Source organism: Austrofundulus limnaeus, unplaced genomic scaffold (genome assembly GCF_001266775.1).
Source record: "Austrofundulus limnaeus strain Quisiro unplaced genomic scaffold, Austrofundulus_limnaeus-1.0 Scaffold1576, whole genome shotgun sequence".
NCBI lineage: Eukaryota > Metazoa > Chordata > Actinopteri > Cyprinodontiformes > Rivulidae > Austrofundulus > Austrofundulus limnaeus.
The window spans coordinates 51,521-57,348 of NW_013953978.1; positions in this window are offsets into that span (position 1 = coordinate 51,521).

Sequence of the window (5,828 nt, forward strand, 5' to 3'; positions counted from 1 at the left end):
GGGCAACAATGCACAGAGAGTTCCATAATTGGCACCTTGGAAGATCTGAAAATGTAAATTAATACCACTGTAAGAAATATTCATGTTCAAAGACTGAAGTCAGTAGAAAACCACCAATGTTAAATAATATGATTGTTAGACGAGATAAAGCCATGCAAAACCAGAATTCTGGAGTGGGGTTTATTGCCATTCGGATCTGACAGGAAACCACACACTGCCAAAAAGCCAGGAAGTTGATCCATTTATACAGTCTTCAATGCCCGCATTCGCCCCCTACTGACCTACGGCTGAATCACAGGCATTCATACACAATTCTCCCCTACATGTTCTCATAACGGATAAGTATGTGTTGTTGTAGATATTTTGGACATGTAACTAATCTATATCAATCAACACATTGTAGATTAACCTTTATAAAAAGGAAAACCTAAAAATATAGTGTTGTGCTTTTAACATCAGTACTAATTTGTAAAAACTATAAATTTCTTCAATCCCCCTTTTCACATGACCAAATCATGTGAATTAAAATAAGAAATTTATAATAAGCTATATGTTCGCATTAAGGCACAAATGTGTATGCAAATTACCCTAAGCGATACAGCACAACTTGGAAATTTTCTAACATCCTACCCCTGATATAAAGTAATGTGGTCCATTTATTCCACCCCAATCAAAAAATATAAAAACATAAATTGTAACATTGTTAAATACCAACCAGGTCAGCTGTGTTTATTCTAATCGGGGCCAGAGGTTCCAGAACGTAGCCCGCCGTTGGGGACAAGTCCTCAGCACTGTCCCATCTCCGCCTCTCTTCCATTTCAGACTGACCCAGTTAATAACAACATCTCTGCATATTAATATTTTACCTATACTATTTTATCTATACAAAGAACATTAAATAGCCCAAAATGTTAAACCATTTCTACACATATCCTGCTTAGTGTGTCCCTTCTTCAAAAAGAATCAATAATGGAAAACAAAGGAAAAATCAAACAACAATTTACAAAAATTCATTTATACTCGATTCATTAACCTACAACTCTTCATGTCCGACTACGTGAGTGTAACTATTTCAGTGTTAGCATTCCATATCAAACATGTCAACTATAGACTTTGGGGCTTTTYACTCCACGTTGTCACTCCTTTTCCTCCTCGTATGGCTCGTGTGATGGTCTCAGGGAAGGCATCTTCTCCTTGTCTCATCCCRCATCCCACAAGGTGGATGTTGCTCTAAGATGCTCCAGCTAGTTGTCTAGGAGACGGTCCTAAACTAAAAACAACACCAACCACCCTAATTGTAATCAGACCACTACGCAGCCTACCTTATAGACTTAAACTGTTTTATAATTCTATTCTCACCATGTTTACCAACCACTGAGAAAACACTGCTAGACCATCTCCACAGACCCCCTTACTGGTAGAAATTAGCCAAAGAATATACCACTTCAATGTGACACCCCCCAAACGTCCATCTAATTATCCTATAATGATCACACCAATAACATAATTCAACAGCCACACATCATCATTTCAATTAACCACAATGTATCTCCCTACTGCCACCTTCAGGCCTAACACGTGTAACTGTTTTTTAATAACAACTATAAACTATAACTAAACATCCGACAATTATTGAACTGAACATAAATCATAAATCCTGAAAGAGAATGGTTACGCTTGCGCAGACAGTCACGCTACAGTTCGTCACATCAGATTGATAACATCATCTGCTGTATTGTCCTGAAAATTAAATTTTAGTTTTCACCATCTCAGAGAAACCTTGTAAATTTCCACCTGTAAGTCAAAATTTTATTACTCCAAGCTTGAGACCTGTGGGATTTTTTTCTGTTTAGATATAGTCGAAATTATACAATTGTACAACTTTCCTCCACTATCTTTGTCCTACCAGTTTCACCCCATCGAGGCTTGTCATGACCTGTAACAAACTTTCTCTGAGTTAACTATTCACAGAGCAACGATGAAACAGAATCACCCTCTCTTTCACTGGGATCAAACTGATATTCTCTACCTGCTGTATGACATATTAATCGATCTTTTTAGCAWATAACAAATTTGTTATATACCTACAACATATCTTAAAAACCTCCAAATTTCCAGGTGTATTCTGGGAGAGGGGACGTCACCATTTCCCCCTCATACAGTTATACATTCTCMGATTGGCCAACTTCTCACTTAGTTCCTGTAAAACAAAAAGTTATCATTTATTATGACCACATTTACAACACCACTAATACTCCTATTCCAATTAATTATTCTCCCTTTAGACCATGATAAAATGTGTGTTAAATATTCTAAATCGTTTCGCTATTGTCTTTTTCATCACAAATTTTATGAATTTATGCTGCAGCAAATCCAATTACTAGCTATCATTTAGTTCGAAATATCAATCTCATTATAGGGGTATTAGTGCTCATTCGTCCATTTAACCATTATAGGGTCCATATGCTAAATAAATAAAACATACTCACACATAAAGAAAACATATTCACACAAAAATTAATTACACCCCCAGCCTCAATAAGGCCCTGGACCACCTCACAAAAACCCAAACAAAGCCAAACCACCCTGTTCAGAAACAGAATTCAACACCATGCTACGACCTTTTGAAAAATAAACATGATTCAGCTAAATTTCTTCTTCAAAACTTTATTTTCAGACCTCTGACTCCAATCAGGTTCATACAGCACTCAGCACACAGGCCTCAGTCAGACCTTGGCTGATATCAGGAAAACCCAAACATAGCAGCGCAACTCTGCTCAGAAGCAGAGACTCTAACACCCTGACAACTTTCTTTTTTCTATAATAATGAATTCAGCTTATAATGTACATCTCTTCCTGGTTACACCCTTGGAGGTGTTACCTTTTACGTCAGACGTCAGAACGTCCACCAGTTTTGTTTAGGCTAAGAGAAAGGACACATGGTAACACACACACACCAACTCTTTGTCAGCTTCAACCTTACAGACTGAAAGGATCAAACATCACAAAACACAACACCGAATCCAACACTCAACTAATCAGTTACAACATTTCTTCAGCATACTTAGCAGACGTTTAGAAAAACCTCATCATTTGTGATAATTTAATTGGTAGGAAGTGGTTCTATCACTGTTTTATTTTATTAATTGTTTTCTTATGTTACACCATTCACCTCAGACCCTCTCCCATTTAATTTATTTTGTCTTATTAAGCTATTTTGACTCTATTTTTATTAACCAGAATAAATTTTAACTTTGCTATTACATTATATATTCAAATATATCTCTTCATCACCCTTTTTGATGAGAGTCCACAATTTTCTCGGTCATTAAGCCCTTAAATTAACATTTCCCTGTGCACTATTTATGTTTAACTCCTTCACTGCTGAGAAGAACCCATTATCCCCAGGTTTAAGTTTAAAATGTAAATRCTATTACCTCAGCAAATCAACTTAACTCATGTAAAGTTTGAATYACTCTTTGGCTGTGTACCCCGAGGTTCGTCCACCAGCTATCGAGTCGCTGTAAAATCATTTCTAAAATCCGCATATATAGTTCAATCTCTTAAGTGAGTTGTGCAGCTAGAGTTCTGTAATCCAATATTCCCCCACAAATTAAATCCTTCATTAACCATGTTCTGCCACTAGAATTTTTTTTCAAAGAAACTATCACACTGTGTCCTACATTTTTCACTAGGCTACAAATCACTAATCTACCAATCTACCATAACTAAAAAAAAATAGCATTTTACATCTTTTAAAGCTATATTAAGTTAAAACCCAAATGGTCTCCCTCACACATCAGTATTAATCAGTTCGCTCTCTCTCTCTCCCTTGGCTTGTAGAAAACCTGCTGCTCGTTTATTAATTACCATCAACCCTGTCTTCCATCTTGGCTGTTATTTGTTTCCAAAAATCTGATGGCCTCACACCACCCTACATATTAGATATTCTTCTAACCTCACCGTGTACAAAGCTAAAATTAAGACCTATTTATTTATAAAGGCTTTTGGGTTTTACTTTTTGCATAGTATAACTTTTTCACCTTATTTTATTATAGTTCTGTTTATAACTTATACTCACATACTTTATTTTGACCTGTTGTCTTATCCTTGTCGACTCAAACACTGTTATCAATGTAGATTTATAAGTTGGACGAATCAATACACCTAAATTATTAGTTGTCATTTTTCAATCATGTTCGCTTAGTCTTTATTAGCGGATCACACATTAAACCCATTGTGTGCATATGGCATTACCTAAAAATTAGGAATGTTAAAACTTAAAATCAAAGTGCTAGAAATACTCTAATGCCCCTGCTTTTAGCATCAGACAATTTAAGTTTTAAGCTAAGTTCATAAAATTAAACTTTTACCTGTTTTAATCTTGGTAATATGATATCGATGCACTTATCTCTAAATATTATCATTAATAAAATTATTCAGTGTCCCAATCAAAGTTATAATAATTTTAGATTTTCCATTATAGTGTATTTTAAGTTAGTTATGAATCACTTTCCTTTTAATTCAGTCAGTTTTTAGCAATTTTTACAATGGACCTGAATTTTTATTAGTTTATATTTGTTTCAGTTAACTAAAATGCTTTTTGAAATTTACATTCCTCTGTCATTCGTAGTGAACTATAAAAATTCTTGTCCCAATCTGTACAGGGTAAACATCACCACCCCCTGAAGTCGTTATTTCATACACAACTATTTAAATGCACCTCTATTAATTTGTCCTACTTCTATACCCCTGCCTTTTTTAGGTGTCCGGACCTCCCATCAATTCTTCGTTCTATCAATCCATCCACAAATCTCACATCCAGCTCCAGAAAGCACCAGTCCCCCTGCAAATAGAGAGCAGATCAATCATACACAGATCCTTCATCAGTCTGACTTCACAGATGGAGAACAATGTTGCTTGGCTCACAGGGAAGCATCTCCGGGCCCCCTCCAGAGTGTCTGTCCCCAGAAAGTTCATAGTTTATAGTTCATAGTTTTCATCTGGCACATTGTTTTTGACTTCCCAGATAAAGCTCCCAGCTGGAGGAACCTCTGGACTGCAACGTTGGCATTCTCAGACCTACATCTCGCTGGAACGATGTTCTCAACTTAGTGTCTCTGCTTCACCTTTGTGTCACAGCGTGTACACAAGAGAAGTGTTCCGCAGATCAGTCCACCATGTTTCTGGCCTTCTGTGTCTTTCATGGTCTTCCTCAGAAAACCGCCCCACTGAATTCACTGCACATGTTTTCACCACTCATCCATTATACCAAAGGACCCGTACCACCAGAAACCCAAACATGAGATTCATGACCCCAAAAATATCTGATGTGAGGTCCCGACACCACCCCCCTATGCTAGTGTCTGGCACTGAAGGAGCACTAACTTTATCCATCAATCGACCCATGGTAATGATGCCCCCTCCCCTGCACAGATGAGGCTTCATGCATTATCAGACAAATCTTAGCTAACTGTCCACTACTGCCCCACGCATACCATACACCCAAAGCACCATTACTCCTGGAAACATTTCTACTTGTTGTTTAAGAAAAGCAATGTTTTAAACAATTTTTTAATCTATACTTTTAAGCCCCTTTTTATTTCTATTTATTTATATCATATTATTTTATTTTATTCTATTTTATTTTATTTTAATGTCCCACAAATAAACTGCCAACACCTCTGTGTCACACCAATCTGTCAACCACTATCCTGTTTATTCAGGCATACCATTTTTAACAACACATCTTTTCCCAACAATCTGTTTGTAACAAGTGTCACCCTGGTCTAGTCACTGCTGCAAGATTGCCACAGCCACCTGTGTCA